This window comes from Natrix helvetica (assembly GCF_964273705.1).
Source record: "Natrix helvetica genome assembly, chromosome: 7".
Classification (NCBI taxonomy): Eukaryota; Metazoa; Chordata; class Lepidosauria; order Squamata; family Natricidae; genus Natrix; species Natrix helvetica.
This window is the reverse complement of record NC_138558.1, coordinates 11,452,279-11,470,955: the sequence shown is the minus strand read 5'-3', so window position 1 is coordinate 11,470,955 and position 18,677 is coordinate 11,452,279. Positions and strand designations below refer to the sequence as shown.

Below are 18,677 nucleotides of genomic sequence, written 5' to 3'. Positions count from 1 at the left end.
ATTTGGTTTCTAAACAAGATTATACTGTATTCACCTATGCATTATAGTCTGTCCCATAAAGCAGTGACGTGCGGTGAGGTTTATGGCTAGTGAGGCTGGTGATGTCATCAGGAAGGCGGGGAATGGGACCACGTGTGCTGGAAGCTGTGGCTGCCTCAGCTTCCAGCACACGTGATCCCATTCCCCGCCTTCCTGAACGTGCTCCGCCGGCTCGCGCTCCGCAGTCCTCGAAAGCGACTGGGGAACGACGAGAACCTTCCTGCCTCTGCTGGACTTTGCAGACTTCGTCATCTGGGAGCGCCAACAACATTTCAGCCTGCGCAGCTCGCGGGCGCGGACGGACGGAGGTAGGCAGAGTGGTGCCGAGGCAGTCCGGCGGGCGAGCGACCAAGGACCTCCATCGCTCGCTCGCTCGCTTTCGTCCGCCCGGACCGTCTCGGCATCGCTCTGGCTACATCCGCCGGCCGCACCCGGGAGCTGCGGAGGCAGAAATGTTTTCGGATCTCCCGGATGACGAAGCCACGAAAGCGACTGGGGAACGACGAGAACCTTCCTGCCTCTGCTGGATTTTGCGCATCGTTCCCCAGTCGCTTTCGTGGCTTCGTCATCCGGGAGCGCTGACAACATTTCTTCCTCCGCAGCTCCCGGGCGCGGCCGGGCGGATGTATATAATATTATAGAATATTATATACTATTATTTCATGAAAAGAGGTGAGGCTCTGCCTCCCTTGCCTCCCCTGACCGCACGTCCCTGCCATAAAGCAGCTTATGGTAAAACCAAAGGACAAAAATAAACTATCCAATAAAGTGATTTCAGCAGCCTCCAATATAATAATCGGAATGCTTTCCCTTCTTAGCAACTTGGGTGCTTTAGAAGTCTGCCTATTTCAAAACTGCATGGGCCAGAGCCATGTGTGAGAATAAGTGATTCATACTTTATATGATGGCGCAAAAGCCCACCCTACCATTAAGTGATATTGTAATTAATTTGGGAGAAAGGCAGTCTGGAAAATATTACTGTGGTTCAATTATACTGAATGTGCCCCATTCTGTATGGAGAATTTACCTAGAAATTAATAAAAAACAGTCTTGTTTTTCTTATCTCACGTTTTGTGTGTTTCAAATATTATTCTGTTCTAGGGAAAAGCGGTCGGTGTTAATTTGCTAGGCTGTTTTTATGGTGTAATGGTTATTTTATTAATCTATTAATCTGAAGGCTAAGATTTTCATTGGTATATATAAAGTGGGACAGGACAATTGTACTGGAATTCCACAAATAACATAAGCAATTGTCCTGGTTTCCCATCAACCCAATGGAAAGAATGAACAATGTGATTGTGTGGTTTTTGTTTTAATTTCCGTTGAGTCAACATTGGCTCTTGGCAACTGTCTGTAGGAAGTTAGCACCCACCCCTCCCTTAGAAAAATGGATTCTCTTGGGAAATATTAAAAAGGCAGAATATTATATTTCCCTGGATAAGAAATGGAGAAACATGTTTTTAGGCAGGGAAGAGACTCCCTCTTAGTAGCCCCCACTTTTGTCAATGGTCCATTAAAAAGCCTGAGCTAGTCTACTCTACATAACAAAGGTAGAATTAGCCTTCCACGGAAACTCACCACAAGGCACCTGGGAAGATTACATCAGCCAGCAAGGCAACCAAACTTGGTCTCAAAGCACATCCTAGAGAGCTGCATATGCGTGGCTCCATGGGAGTCCAACAACCAATCAGAATACAAGATCAAGATCGAAGGCCGGAGAGGGCATACGTCCTGAAACCACGTGATCCTATCCACCATTAAAATCGTCTTTCCAACCAGCCTCCATGTTTCCAGTGTCTTTTTCCCCACTTGGAACTGAACCCAGAAGGACATTTCTTCCAACAAGGGAAGAATCACATTTCTGTTATTTTGTTTTGTTTTTATTCTTACTTGATCTATTGATCACCTTATGAGAGAGACCAGACCAAGAAAATGACTCCATCGGAAGAGTAGAACGATAAATTGTTGACATCGGCTATAGTTGCAGAATCCTGCAAGCCTGAAAGGTAAAATATTGTACCTTTCCTCCCTTTGAAAACCTTCTGAGTAAAGGACAGCCTCCTGGAGCACTCTGGAGGCCCCTTTTTGGGCCCGGAAGGCCGCTTGGAATGCTGCCTGGAGCACCCTGGAGGCCAAAGTGTGTTGCATGGGGGCCACGCACAGCCCCCGGCACCCCACTTTTGCTAGGAGAGGCACCACGGGCCGATCCTTTGCTATTTCCAGAGGTGGTATTTCTGACAGGTTCTGGAGAACCGCTAGCGGAAATTCTGAGTAGTTCAGAGAACCGGCAAGTAGGCTGGCCCCACCCCTGCTGCCTCCCAGCTGATCTTCTTTTGTTGCCCTGAATAGGAGAACAGAACTGGAAAGCAAGTTAAGTGGGGTGGGGAGGGAATGGGGATTTTGCAGTATCTTTCCCCTGCCACACCCACCACGCCACGCCACGCCCACCAAGCCACGCCCACAGAACCAGTAGTAAAAATGTTTGAATCCCACCACTGTTCCAAGCCCCTTGAGTTTGACACCCGTTCTAGATCAAGGACTACCTGTGATCAGAGGTGTTGGGTGGGTCAGAAATAGTGGGGGATCTACTGTTTGACTCCTAGAATCTGAAACACAAAACAGAAACATCAGAATTGTCTCTAAAGACGGGACAAGAAAGGATCGATTTAAGGATAATTTCTAAGCATTCCCACTCATTGCCTCTCATGGTTTCATCTGAACCAAGTTTCGTTTCTCTTCCTAGCCTTTTCTTTTGGGTTTTTTTTCTTGCTTTTTTTTTACAAAAACACCAATCAGGCTGGACTTCCTTGTTTAGAAAAATATCAGAGCAAATTGGTTCACTAAATTCATTCCCTTTCGGTTTTAAACCACAAAAGCAGGGGGGGAAAAGTGGGCAGAGTTTATTACAGCTCAGCAAAGAGGAGCCAAAAGAAGAAGGAAGGAAGAAGGAAAAAAAGGTTTGAGATTTTGCTTTCTTTGAAATCTTTCTGCCTTTGCTTTTGCATTTATTCTAAACTAATAAAGTTGTCTGAGTTTTTTAATCTTGCTGGACCTAATCTGGTTGTTAAAAGACCCTCTTGTGACATTCTGTATTATATTACAGAATCCGAATCCTCATTTTTTAAACATGGGGGAAAAATAAGAGTGGATTCCTAAAGTAACACAAATATAAAGATGATCACTTTTGCAGAGGAAAGCTAAGAAGTGACTAAACTAAATTAAGTGTTTCATGTCTAATCCCCATCCTTATATCCTCCCAGTGCCCAAGTTTTGAAATCCTTATTTTTATTTAATGAATATCCATGCTGCCTATTTAAGTATCCATACCAGTGGTGGGTTCCTACCGGTTCGGACTGGTTCTCCTGAACCAGTAGTGGTTTGGCAGCCTGGGTCGCTGGAACCGGCAGCAATTTAGGCCTGCCATACCCGTGAACTGGTTCTCTGGGCTGTGCCATAGAACTGGTTCGGTTCTTGTTTTTTGTTTCTGCAGTAGTCACTGCCGGAACCCACCCCCTGATCCATACTGTGTTTAAAGGGGAGAAACAAGAATGGAATAGAATAGAATAGAATAGAATAGAATAGAATAGAATAGAATAGAATAGCAAATAAAGGAGAATGCTTGTAGTCCAGGATTGAAATGAGGGGTTCTTGGTGCTCTCTGAGCTTCCTCATTTTCATGCAGACATTTCGTTACCCTAACTAGGTAACATCATCAGTGTGATAAGGAGGGCTGTTTGCTGTCAGTTTATATGCTGATGGGTTGCCTTACTGTGTGGGTGGGAGCTCTTTGGTTGGCTTGTTTATTGATGGCTCTTTGGAAATTTCTTGATTGGGGTAGTGTTTACTTGATTGTTGGTCTGAAGTTAACCTTGGAATTAATTTATTCTATGCTGATCTGGGTGCGGATTGCTGGTGGAGAAGTGCTGGAGTCTTTTTGTTCTCTTTTGGGCTGGTTGATGGACTCTTTTTGCATAGTCTATAGACATTGTTAATGTCTATGTGTCTGTTGATGGCTGATTTGTCAGAGTGAATTTCTAGAAATTCCCTGATGTTTTTCTGGATTTTGCCTGGTCTAGGATGGTCACATATTGCAAGCAGCACAGACCCTTCATGGCCATAGATAAACTAGGTTTTCTCCTTGAATGGATGGAAACTAATCAAAGGAATAAACAATCTAGAACTAAGAAGAAAATTCCTGACAGTTAGGAACAATTAATCAGTGGAACAACTTGCCTACCAAAATTGGGAATGCTTCAACGCGGGAAGTTTTTAAGAAGAGATTGGACAACCATTGGTCTGAAATGGGATAGGGTTTCTTGCTTGAGCAGGGGGTTGGACTAGAACAGTGGTCGGCAAGCCGCGGCTCGCGAGCCACATGCGGCTCTTTACACACTTTAATGTGGCTCTTCTGTGTGCCGGGCGCCAGCCCCCCTCCCTCCTCGGGCGGCCGCCAATGTTCCCTCTAAGCTGCGCAGATAACAAGGAAACGCAGCGCAGAAGTTTTAAAATGTGAGTGAAAATATCCCCCCTCCCTCCCTTCTCTCTGTCTGCACCGAATTCTCTCTTCCATGATTGGTGAAATCAAGGAAGATTCTGCCCGGATACCGATGACGTTGCAGAATGGAGAATTCCTATTGGTCCTAAGGGGCTTCATTGGTTCCTGGGAAAACATGATTCGCTGGTTGTAGCCTGCTTTTCTCTGCATATCCGGGGTCCACGCGATCTTGAGACTGGACTTTTGAGCAGTACCAATTCTTTCCACTCTTTCTTTTCCCTTTCTGTCCTTCTTCTATCTTCCTTTCCTTTTCATTTTTTTCCTTTCATTTCTCCTTTCCTTTCCTTTTTCCTTTCCTTCTTTTCCATTTCCATGGCCATGGGGGGGGGAATGTGACACGAGGGGCAGAAATGTGACATGAGGGGGTGAAATGTGACATGGAGGGGCAGAAATGTGACATGAGGGGAGAAATGTGACATTGTGGGATTGACATAAAAAGGGTTGATGTGAAAAAGGGGGTGTGGACATAAAATTGCGGAATATCGTAATCTAGGAGCCAGCAAAATAAGTTAGTGGCCAGGTTCTGAGGTCAATATATAACAGTACCAGTGAGGACTATTTGAGTGTGTTTTCACATACTTTTATATGTACTTTTTTAGTTGTATCTTGATTTTTATTTCATTTTATGTTGTCATTTTTTACTTTTATTCAACTTGACTGCAGAGCCAGTGCAATGTGTGCATGCCTGTTTTATTACTTCTTGCCTACTGTTTGGGTGTATCCATCAAGGTGGAGAACCCTGCTTAAAATATCCATGATGAGCCCCACTAATTTTATAATACTATTTACACAAACATAAGATGCCATATATGCGTCATCCACAGATAAATACCAGTGCGTCATCCACAGATAAATAACAGTGTACCATCCTATGTATTTTCGGTTTTAAAAATGTGGCTCTCAAAATAAATTTCAATCGTGGTTTTGGCGAGATTTGGCTCAGTTGAAAAAAAAGGTTGCCCACCACTGGACTAGAAGATCTCCATGGTCCCTTTCAACTGTTCTGTTCTGTTCTGTTCTACTCTACTCTACCATACTGTAGTAAGGTAACAGAAATAACCCAGACGGCAAGCACAGAAAAAATTAATAAGCACGTAGCCAGGAGCCATAGCCAGAGAAAACCACACACGTAGCCAGGAAGAGGTTACACTTGGGCACAAAAGAAATAAGATAATGGGGTTAGGAAAAGGGTAACAGAATTGGGAATCTAGCAATGACCGGCCAGGATAACAAAAGCACAAAATCAAATTCCAAGATAACACAAACATCATGACCATTTACATAAAGCAGACACCTTTGTATAAGCGGCCCAAACAGGAAAACACCCTCCTCATGTTTTATGATAGGATTAACTCCCCCCCCCAAAAAAAGGGGGGTGTTTAGCTTAAAATGGGAAAAGAAAATATTGGGATAAAGGTTTTATGTTGTTGTATAATGTTAACTGTAACTCAAGTAACTGCATTTTTAGAACCAAACGTCATCCCAGAGAAAGGAAACATCTGGGAATGCTTAGGGACCCCAAGCCATTCACAACGACACTAAGCGTAGGCACATCCCCATCACTCCGTCATACTCAGCCATTTATGATTGGGGAAACGTCACCCAGAGTAAAAACGTAGACATGTACACTCTACACATAGCAGCCGTCTCGTCTTTACCCTGGTGTTTTAGGGTCGAGGGATGCGAAGCCCAAAGAAGGGTAGGTTGCGCTAACCTCAACAAGACCGACCTCAAATGCAACAATACAGAAAACATTCCCCACTCCTATAGCTACATGAGGCTACCCCACGGATGGTTTATACTATGTGGATTACAAGCCTATTCATATATACCGGCCAACTCCACAGGGGGGCCGTGCACCCTAAGAAAGTTAACCATGCTCATGCCTTCAATAAAGCATTTGATAAAGTAGACCATAACCTACTGCTTGATAAGAATAAAACAAATGGGGGTAAGACATCATCACCACCAGATGTATTTATGACTGGCTGACCAAATGCACTCAACCTGTAGTCCTCAATGCAACGGCATCTACTTGGAGGGAAGTATACAGTGGGATATCCCCTCTGTTTTTAGGCCCAGTACTCTTTGAAAGATTCTCACAGTACCAATTTGTGTATCAGAAAGACTTCATCCAGAATCGAATCTAGCAACCAGATCCCACTCTGTGGAGTTGGGACTGAGATCACCTTCTACTAACGGTGAAATGTAAACAATTTTGCCACTGGTTCTCTGAGCGTGTCTTGGTGGGCGTGGCTTGGTGGTGGTGGGATCATGTGACTGGGTGGGCATGGCCAACTTTTTAAAAAATGTTAAAACATTTTTTCTACCTATTCGCCTGAAATGCTTTAAGAAGTGGGAAAAAAGATTCAGCTGTGTCGTGCGAACGTGGGAACCTTTCTTTTCACATTCTAAAGCATTTTTTTTCCTGCCGGTTCGGGCGAATAGGCAGGAGAAAAATGCTTTAGAAAGAGGGGAGGAAACTTCTGACAATTGCGCGGCTCCCAGCTGATCCGCACGATTGTTGGAAGCTTTCCCTCCGATTTTTAAAGCATTTTTTTTCCGGCCAATTTGCCCAAACTGGTAGTAAAAATTGCATTAAGAAGTGGAGGGGAAAGGTTCAGATGAGCCGTACGATCCTCGGAAGCTTTTTTTTTTTTACTACCGGTTCACTGAACCAACGAAAATCGTCCCTACCAGTTCTCACGAACCGGTGCGAACCGGTAGCATTTCACCCCTGCCTTCTACCCAGCTTGTTCATTCATTTCTTCTCTTTTTGACTCTTTTCTTTCTTTTTCTTAGAAAATGTCCACCGTGAATGTTCAGCCAGTGATTGTCACTCAGCCACAGATGATGATGGTGGTCCAGCCCAACAGAAACAATTGGCAAACAGACTTATGTGACTGCTTTAGCGATTGTGAAGTCTGTAAGTGACCAGGCCAATAACTGATAGTGGGGTTTTGGAAGCCTTCTTGGGAAGAATGGGCTGAATATCCTTCCAGACTGGATAGGTTGCAGAAATAAATTGTTCTTTATAATTTGAGCAAGGGATGTTTAATTCTTGAACAGCCCCCTGGATTGGAATTAGGATGGCAAGATATAAAGGGAGACACGGCTTCTATACTATCAAAAGTTGTTTATGGAACTTTAAGGTTCTACATGAAGGAGATGACCAGGCTGAGCCCGTGGGTGGGGTGAAACGCACCATCAGTTTGGAATCGCTATGCTCCCACCGGAGATCTAAGTCCAGTCCCCCATGAATTCTGTTGACTCTTATTTAGCACCAATCTGTCTTGACCATTAGTAGATCAGATTCTGGCACAAAGCATGAAGTAAACTCCATTCTGGCACCTGGTTTTTTTATGCCTGATGCTACCCACCTGAAGAATTATGCTAAATGGTTTTTTTTTTTAAAGAAAGCAATATGATGTTCTCTTAATGTTTTCAATTTTAACGTTCATAATGAGGGCTCCTTGCTGCTTTGGGAGCTTGGCTGTTGTCTTGCACGTGTTTCATTACCCAGGTAGGGAATATCATCAGTGCTAGGACAGCATCCATGCTAGTACCAAAGCTGTTACTTACTTGGGTAATGAAATATTTGCAAGAAAACAACCAAGTTCAGAGATCACCAAGGACACAACAGCTCCAAGGTGAGCTACAAATATTCTCTTCTATTGGTAATTGTTAGGCACAATCAATCCAGGTGCAAAGAATTCAATTAGCTATTTTATTACGCAGGCCTCTAAAATAGGAAGCTTCTTAGACAGGCGATTTGCACTGGTGAGACTAGATAAAGTTAAACAACATTCAGGGAAGATCAGACTTCATTCCCTTATGCCCATGTAAGGATTCCAGATTAGTTCCCTGTTTGATTCCACTCCCTGGCTCAGCCAGTCTCTCTCCGACAGTAATTTCCTTAATTCTCTGTCAGAATAGTTGGGAACATCAGTATACAGAAAAATACAATAGAGTGTGCTTTTAATTTAATGTGGTGTGTACATTAGTTTTTTCAGCCCTCCCCTCTGCTAAGTGATGTCTTAACTAGCATTTGCATTCCCACTGTTGATGTTGCACAAATAGCATAATTTGCACTTTCTGGGCCATAAATCTTATGTCATTCAACGCATTGCCAAAATATTTCTACAGGGCCTTTTTCTTCCTCTCTATAGGTCTCTGTGGATTGTTCTGCTTCCCTTGTTTGGGATGCCAAGTTGCTGCAGATATGAATGAATGTTGTTGCTATGGCTCAAGTGTGGCCATGCGAGCTGTCTACAGGACAAAATACAATATCCCTGTAAGTAGATTACTTTACCTAAGACTAGACAAACTTCAGGTTTATAAATTCTAGCTAAAAAAAAAAAACACCCCAAACTAGAATATTAAGAAATACTCATGAAATTGGAGAGAAATACCAGCTCAGAAATGGATTGGGGCAACCAACTGGCCTTGGGATAATTTGTCATAGCCAACTCATCATGGGACCAAAGAGAGATTCCTTGTATGTCCAATCAATAAAGAATTCAATTCAATTCTATTCTATTCTATTGAAAAGGTTATTGATTCATTTGGTTTCTTTTCTTTTCAACAGGGATCCATCCATGACGATACCTGCATTGTGGGGTGGTGCCCCCTTTGTTCCCTCTGCCAAATCAAGAGAGATATCAACAGAAGGAAAGCGATGGGGGCATTCTAGAAGACTTCACCCTAAGCGCCTTTCCGTTCCTCCTTTTTTTCGTTAGAATTCTGAGAAGTAAGATGCATAAAAGTAGTTTGCAGGAAGAGCCATTATTTAGAGGCAACCTTGCTTCATCATTCTAAGCACATTATTAACCCAGAAATTAAATTTTAGTGCTTATTCAGAGCTCAAAATCCAGTCACGCAAAAACCTGCTCTTGTTTGTCCTCGTCTTTGCTTGCTCTTCCTATTGCTTTTAAAATGGAAAACAAAACATTTTGGTTGCTGCTGTTATGAAACAATCAAATAAAATAAACCCTACTAGACCTTTGAAGATTTATTGGTGGATCCTACCATTCGGCCTTTCCGGTTTTAGGGCTACTGTTGATTTTGGTTTGCAAGATGTAGACACGGGAGAATATATGGTAAGGTGAAGATAAGGTAAAGGTTCCCCTCGCACATATGTGCTAGTCGTTCTTGACCCTAGGGGGCGGTGCTCATCTCCGTTTCAAAGCCAAAGAACCAGCACTGCCCGAAGATGTCTCCGTGGTCATGTGGTCGGCATGATCAAATGCCGAAGGCGCACGGAACCCACTCTGGCCACGCCCCCCTGGCATCCCAAAGTCAAACAATACCCTGATGCGGCCCCCAATGAAATCATCACCCCTAGTTTAGCTAATAAACTATGTTGTTCTTACTCTCCTAGCCAATGTTCTGACCCAGGCTTCCTTAGAAAGCAAGAAGCAAAGTCTTGGTCCCGACAAAACCTCTTTTATTTACACGACTGTGAATTTTTCATTCAGTCAGCAAGGTTTTACCAAACGGTCTTTCAGAGGACTGTTTATCCACACCCACCTTATCTTGTTTAGCGTGCTGCCAGATAACTAGTTTCCAAACACAGGGCAAGGCAACACTTGGCATAGAGTGTCTTATAATCACAAACAGAACTTTCCAGACCAACTGAACAAATCGTTTCCTGCAAATGCCCACTCCCCATTTGTTCCTCTTTTGTTTCCTTTGGGAGGGGCCAATCACCTTCAAGGTGTGGCTTTACTCTTAAGCCGATCCTGGTTTCTTAGTTGTACTTGTCTTCCGGCAGCTCTGCGCATGCACACACTGGGAACAGGCTCCAGCTGTTCCTCTGCCTCACTGCTCTCTAGCTCCCACTCTGCCTCCGAAGCAGAGCCCTCGTCTGAGCTTTCCTCAACCCCCAAGACTGGCCGTGTTCCTCCACAACCTCCTCACTGTCCGACTCTGCTGCCAGCTCTACTGGCCACCGGTGGGCCACAACAGCCAATGACACAACCTTTCCTAATGCTGGTGTGGGAAACTGCCAGGCAGGCTGCAGGGAGGAATCAAGTGAGGGCCTAGCTTGGAGTCCTTGAGCAGCCACAAACGCATAAGCTTCACCTCCAAGATCCACGAAGCCTTATTCCAGCTATTCCCACAGGAGCAAGAGCTGTCTAGTGAGGTTCTTGTAACATAGGAGGTAGACGCCGAAGTTACTCACTTTCGTTTTTCATTAATGGCTGCAGTTGGTTACGCCTGACAGTTGGTAGTCTCTGACCCTTTCCACCACCAACAGAGTTTCATTTCTCTGAGACTGTCCTCTCTCGTAGTAAAATGAAAGCCCTTTTACTTGAAATTCTTCTAAGGATGCTGTTTCTAGACCTCCATTTATTAACATCAGAACGCTGAAGTGGTATGTGGATGTTAGAATTGTATGCTTATTCCTTCCTTCCTTCTTTTCCCTCCCTCCCTCCTCCTCTGATTTCACCCTTCCTTCCTTCCTCCTTCCTCTTCTGATTTTATCCTTCCTCCCACCTCCTGATTTCACCTTTCCTTCCTTCCTATCTACTTCCTCTGATTTCACCCTTCCTCCCTCCCTCCCTCCTGCCTCCTGATTTCACCTTTCCTTCCTTCCTTCCTACTTCCTCCTCCTGATTTCACCTTTCCTTCCTTCCTTCCTACTTCCTCTGATTTCACCCTTCCTTCCTCCCTCCCTCCCTCCCTGCTGCCTCCTGATTTCACCTTTCCTTCCTTCCTTCCTACTTCCTCCTCTGATTTCATCTTTCCTTCCTTCCCCCTTCTCTGATTTCACCTTTCCTTCCTTCCCCCTTCTCTGATTTCACCTTTCCTTCTTTCCTCCTCCACTGATTTCACCTTTCCTTCCTTCCCTCCTTCCTTTTCTTCCTACTTCCTCCTCTGATTTTATCTTTCCTCCCTTCCCCCTTCTCTGATTTCACCTTTCCTTCTTTCCTCCTCCACTGATTTCACCTTTCCTTCCTTCCCTCCTTCCTTCTCCTTCACCTTCCATTAATCCTGTATATCATGGTTAGTTATTGTTAGTATTTTTTAAAGAATGCTGTGTACTAGCTTCGAAGCTCTCAGCAAAACAATTACATTCACACTCTCTCTCTCACACACACACCCATTCTATTTTTATTCCTCTTTTCCTGTGTCCTTGGGAAAGGAATGGCATCTTTCCCCCATCCCCGTCTTTAATAAACCCTAACCCTAACCACCACCATCCCAAGCTTTTAAGTTACTATTGTCCCACCTTGCTTCCCCCTCCCCTTAAAAGGAGGCTAGGGAAGAAAGCCGGAAGGGGGGGATCTAAGGGGGAGGGAAGAAGAGGCTTAGGCAGATCCCTCTCTGAATAGCCTCCCGCCCAGATTTCAACTGATTTCCTCTCCGATCCTGAACAGACCCCCATCTCCCCCCCCTTTTTTTTGTTATTGTCTCTGGACCTTTATTTTCCCCATTTATTGGGGGGTTTTATGGGGTCTTCCCCCCGCCCCCTGCCAAAAGGAAAGCCAGCTCGGCTTCTCCTCCTAGAAGCCCCCCCTACCCTTCCCACTACCACCCCCACCCCCAAACTCCCACTTCAGGACAGAGGAGCGCGCGCTGGAAACGCGTGTTGGGGCAACGTGGGGGCGCGCGTTCTGACCCTCCAGTGCTCGGCCAGCAACTGTCTGAGCTCCTGCAGGGCCGGCTTGCTGAGGAGGGTGGGGGGGAGCAGCCCTGACGCCTCCGTCCCCCGTCCCCCCCTCTCCCCCAATGGCCCCAGCCCAAAGGGGCGGCGCATTTCAAAGGCGGCAGAAAGCAGTCAATTGTAAAATACGTTCTTGCAAGAGCGGGTGTAAAATAGTAAGGTGACCAACTTTTTTACAGTGAAAAGGAGGATAAAACATGTTCTATTGTCCAAAATGCTAAGGTGACCAAATTTTTTACAATGAAAAGGAGGACAAATAAATTGGAAAAAATATATCGTAAATAAAAGAAATATTTTATTCATTGCAACAATAATACACTAAAATATGATATCTGCATAATAAAAACATTTGCAACATTTTATATTGTAATTATGCTTACATGCCTGTTAATTATTATTTAAACGCGTACTGTTCCATTAAATTAATATTCTTTGTCAATGTATCATCTTCTAACAATATATTGGAAATATCTGAACAAGAAATATCCTTCATATTGAATTTTACGGCAAGTGCTGCAGCTAGAGTATCAACATTTAATCTCGATTTCTCACTTGTCAAAAAATCATTGGCAATTGAAAAAAACTCTTTCAACTGCTGCATTAGTTCCAGGGCAGCACAATGTAAATTGAACAAGTATAAATAAATGTTGACATGGAATATGTTCATTTTTGAAATGGCTGAAAATATCCACCCATCTTTTATCAATTTCAACATGTTGATTTTCCCATTGTATTAATTTTTCAGAATTTAAATATACATTCAGTCTTCTAATTTCTTCAAAGAGACAATTGTCATCTATTTTAATGTCTAGCATTTCTTTAGATAAAAATTCTTGAGTCTTGACGAATTGTCATGTCAAATACAAATACGTCACATAATGCACAACAGATTAGTCTTAAAATATCGAAAAGGAGGACATATAGGAGGACACTTTTCGAGGGAGGACAGAACTTACAAAAGAAGGACTGTCCTCCCTAAAGGAGGACGGTTGGTCACCTTAAAAATAGGCACAAAGTACCCTCAGCCGAAAGTGGAAATCCTTCCCATGTCATGCCGTTTGACAAGGATCATATTATGGAATATAGGAACTGACACAGAATTCCGGGATCAAACAGAAAAGGTTTATTTGCACAAAGTTCCAGTCGCAACACAAGGAAGCACCGACTGGACCCCGAAGGATTTATTTGTAACACTATTATAGATCTGACAGGCTTACTTTACTTTACTTTACTTTTATTTCGATTTTTATACCGCCCCCTCTCCCCAAAGGGACTCGGGGCGGTGTACAGTCAAATAAAACACATAAAATGCAAAATACAAACATAGAAACATAGAAACATAGAAGAGGAGGCAATAAGACACTGTACAAAGTAAAGTAGATAAAAACCATATATCAACAATCCTAAAAATACCCAATTAAAATTACCCAGTTAAAATATATCTGCCAGGAGGTATAGTAAGGTTATGAATGGTCCAGGCCGGCTAAACGGAACAGGTGAGTCTTCAGTTTTCGTCGAAAGGAGGGGAAGTCGGTGGTGGTTCTGATATCGGGAGGGAGGTCATTCCAGAGGGTTGGGCCCATCACAGAGAAGGCTCTACTCCTTGGCTTCCCCCCCAAGCCCTCCCTTTTCCTTCTCTCATAGCTAAAAGAAAATGTGGTTTTTCTGATAAGTCACAAGTACTCGCGTCTTCAAAATTGCGGTTTGGCTAGGTGTGATTTAAGCTTCCTCTTGCAAACTAGGCTTCCTGTTGCAAATTCTTAATCTTCAAACTAAAGCTTTCCTATTACAGAACTCTTAACATGCTCCATTATAAAGACAGTTACATATATTTAAGATTCCTATTATCCCATATTATATTATCCCATATTAATCACACCATTCACAATCTTCCCAGAACGCCTAGTAGTTCATCCCTTTATGGAATTATCTACCTTTGCAGTCCTTTAAGCAATAGGTGCCGTTTTGCTTAAATCCACAGATCCTGCTTTCTTGGAATTTAATAAGCATCAACCGAAACAAAACAGTTTATTTTTAGATTATAGAATAGAATAGAAATAGAATAGAAATAGAATAGAAATAAAAGAGAAATAAAACAGAAATAAAATAAAAATAGAATAGAAATAGAACAGAACAAGAATACAACAGAACAGGAATAGCATAGCATAGCATAGACTTCTTTATTGGCCAAGTGTAATTGGACACACAAGGAATTTCTCTTTGATGCATATGCTCTCTGCACATAAAGAAAAATAAAATAATACATTCATCAAGAATTGTAAGATACAACCAGCGGTGGGTTTCAAAAATTTTTAGAACCTCTTCTGTAGGTGTGGCCTGCTTTGTGGGAGTGGCTTGCTGGCCATGTGACCGGGTGGGAGCGGCTTGCCAGCCATGTGACTGAGTGGGAGTGACCTTGCAGTCATGTGACTGGGTGGGCGTGGCCAACTTGTAAAATACGGTGAAACTCACTTAACAACGCTCTTGCTTAGCAACCAAAATGTTGGCTCAGAAACTCTGGCATTTGAAGCACACAAGTCTTAAAGCTGTCAAGTTACAAGACCCATGCACTCTTAACCCTTTAGAAAAAAAACCCAAGGGGTGTTCAGACTTGACAGCTTTAAGACTTGTGGACTTCAACTCCCAGAATTCCTCCTCTCGCTCTTCATCTTGATGATGTGCGGACGGGCGGGGGAAGGGGGGAGCTGGAACCTGTTCTAAACGGCACTGTAGATTTGTGGAACCTCTTCTATAGAAGAGGTTAGAACTGGCAGGAACTCACCCCTGGATACAACACTTAGTGATAGTCATAGGTTACTAATAAGCAATCCAATTATACCAGGAAGCAAATAAAACAATATAAATTTTAAAGATACAAGCAACATAAGGGGTCATAAGTGGAACAACATATAGTCATAAGTGGAAAGAGATAGGTACTAGGAAAGAGATAGGTATTAGGAAGGAAGAGAAGAATAATAGTAATACAGTCTTAGTAGATAATTTGACAGTTGTGGGGATTAGTTGTTTAGCAGAGTGATGGAATTCAATTCAATTCAATACAATACAATACAATACAATACAATACAATACAATACAATACAATAGCAGAATTGGAAAGGACCTTGGAGGTCTTCTAGTCCAACCCCCTGCCTAGGCAGGAAACCTTATACCGTTTCAGACAAATGGCTATCCAACATCTTCTTAAAGACTTCCAGTGTTGGGGCATTCACAACTTCTGGAGGCAATTTCTGTTCCACTGATTAATTGTTCTCACTGTTAGGAAGTTTCTCCCCAGTTCTAAGTTGCTTCTCTCCTTGATTAGTTTCCACCCATTGCTTCTTGTTCTACCCTCAGGTGCCTTGGAGAATAGTTTGACTCCCTCTTCTTTGTGGCAACCCCTGAGATATTGGAACACTGCTATCATGTCTCCCCTAGTCCTTCTTTCTATTAAACTAAACATACCCAGTTTCTGCAACCGTTCTTCATATGTTTTAGTCTCCAGTCCCCTAATCATCTTTCTTCCGGAAGTTATTGTGCAATTTGCCAGATGGCCTCACTTAGGGGGCTGCAAACATTTCCTATCTTTCTTATAATTCTAAGCCCTATTACATTTCTCAGTACTGTTCCCTTCAGAATTATGATTCCTGCGAAAACAACATTTAGCTATTATTGCTTGTCTTACAGTCCAACTATCCGTTTCCTTTTCCCAACTTAATTCCACCTCCATTTGGCCATTATGCAATTTGATTCACAGCTGGGATTAGAGGTTTTGGAAGGGTCAGAAATAGTGAGGGAATCTGCTATTTGGCTTCTAGAATCTGAAACGGAAAAAAGGCAGACATATCAGAAATGTTTCTAAAGACAAGGCAAGGAAGGATTAGTTTAAAGATAATTTCCTAAGCATTCTCAATTGTTACATCTCGTGATTTCTCTTAAACCAAGTTTCGTTTCTTCTCCTAGCATCTCTTTTGCGTCTTTTTTCCTTTCTTAGGGTTTTGTTTTTTTAAACCCCCCCCCCCCCACTGAAACAAAAGGTACTTCCTCATTTGAAAAAAAAATCTATCACATTGGTTAGAAAGGGTAATTCCCTCTCAGTTTTAAGGCACAACAGGAGGCAGTCAGTGGGCAGATAAATTGCAGCTGGGCAAAGAGACACCAAAAGGGGAAGAAAAAAAGAAGGGGGGAAAAAGGTTTGAAATTTTGCTTTCTTTGAAATCATTCTGGCTTTGCTTTTGTATTTATTCTAAACTAATAAAGTTTTCCACGTTTTTAAATCTCCCTGGACCTAAAGACCATCTTGTGAGATTCTGTATTACCTTACAGAATCTGAATCCTGATTTTTTAAAACAATTTAGGGGAAAATAAGAGTGGATTCCTAAAATAACACAAATATAAAGATGGTCATTTTTTTGCAGAGGAAAGCTAAGAAGTGACTTGGATAAATTAAGCGTTTGTTTCTAATTCCCCACTTTAAATCTCCCCAGGGCCTTACTTTTTGAAATGCTTATTTTTATTTACTGAATATCCATGCTGCCTATTTAAATATCTGTACTGTATTTAAAGGGGAGAAACAAGAATGGAATGGAATAGAATAACATATTATTCTCCTTGGTGTTCTCTGAGCTTGCTTGATTTCATGCAGACATCTATCCTATCCTATGTTTAATAGGATAGTGGACTATCAAAGCAAAAACAGAGAATCGCTACCAATGTTCATTTTGGAATTGAATGGTATTTTAAGGAAGGTATTTTAAGGAAGGCATTTGGTCTCGTCTTAGTTGTGGAATCACCGGAGGGCAGGGCAAGAAGTAACAATTGGAAACCTATCAAGGAGAGAACCAACCTAGAAATAAGGAGAAATTTCCTGACTGACAGAACAGTTAATCAATGGAAAGGCTTCCCTCCAGAGATTGTGGGGGCTGCATCCCTGGAGGTTTTTAAGAAGAGACTGGACTGCCATTTGTCTGAGATGTATGGGGTTTCCTGCTTGAACAGGAGATTGGACTAGAAGACCTCCAAGGTCCCTTCCAACTCTGTTATTCTGTATCATTCCTTACAGAATCAGTGGATGAACTGTCCTGTTCTTGAAATCTTTGTATACAGGAAAAGGTTTTACCTTCAATGACCACCTAATTCAGCCAGTCTCTCTCCGACAGTAATTTCTTTGATTCTATTTCATAATAGTTAGGAACATCATTATACAGAAAAATACAATAGTGTGCTTTTAATTTAATGTGGTGTGTACATTAGTTTTTTCAGCCCTCCCCTCTGCTAGGTGATGTCTTAGCTAGCATTTGCATTCGCAGTGTTGATGTTGCAGAAATTGCATTTTTTGCGTATAGCCAAAATATTTCTACAGTGTTTTTTCCCCCTCATCTCTATAGGTCTCTGTGGATATTTCTGTTTCCCTTGTTTGGGATGCCGAGTTGCTTCAGATATGAATGAATGCTGTTTGTGTGGTGCAACTGTGGCCATGCGAGCTGTCTATAGGACAAAATACAATATCCCTGTAAGTAGATTACTTTACTTTACCTACTTTACCTAAGATTAGCCCAACTTCAGGTTTATAAATGCTAGTTAAAACCCAGCCCAAAAACCAAACTAAAATATTAAGAAATACTCGTGAAATTGGAGAGAAATACCAACTCAGAAACAGACTGAGGCCACCAACTTGCTGGGGGATAACTTGTCATGGCCAACTGGCCAAGGGAAAATTCAACAACTCAATCTAATTATTTAAGATATATTTTAAAGATTATTTTAATTTTGGTCATTCACATTTCATTTTGCCCCTCCTTTGGCATCCTTTCTCCAAGGATTCTATTGCATCATTTCTTCAATATCACTGTAATTCTTGTCCTATGGCAAATTGTCCTTGGGGAGTTGACCACAACGAGTTGTCCTGAAGCCTGTTGGCCACTGAAAGTTGGATGTGACAAGGTATCCTAGACCCGCTCAGAAAGACACCTGGCATACACAATCCGGAAGTTTGTGAGAAAATAAAAACCTGACCTGTGATGTGAACAGATCATTCTTTCATTTGTTATCTGCAGCAGTCCATAATCTTTCAGAATTATAGGAATGAAAATGACACTTGTTCTATGCCAGTGATGGGGAACCTACACGGAGACATTTGTCAGGGCATGAGAGGTGTTCACCCTTTTTTAAAGCCATTTTTCGCCCTCCCGAGGCTCCAGAGGCTTTATAGAAGACTGGGGAGGGAGAAAAGAGCTTCCCCGCCCCCCCTGCCCCCCGGAGGCCCTCCAGAGGCTTCATGAGCTTCCCTGAACCCCTCGGAGCGCAAAAAAACGGCCCTACGGGCAAACCGGAAGTTCAGGAACGGACTTCCTGTTTGCTCGGAGGGTCGTTTTGACTGTTCCGGAGGCTTCAGGGAAGCCTCTTGAAGGTCCCTGA

The 18,677-nt window shown here is 42.7% G+C and overlaps 1 long non-coding RNA gene across 1 annotated transcript; it reads left to right on the top strand.

The window, feature by feature from the left end:
- Positions 1-2,626: 2,626 nt before the first annotated feature.
- LOC309395349 lies at positions 2,627-8,775 on the top strand. Its single transcript, XR_014175888.1, has 3 exons — positions 2,627-2,996; positions 7,397-7,520; positions 8,764-8,775. It is a non-coding gene; the product is annotated as an uncharacterized lncRNA (long non-coding RNA).
- The last annotated feature ends 9,902 nt before the right edge of the window (positions 8,776-18,677 follow it).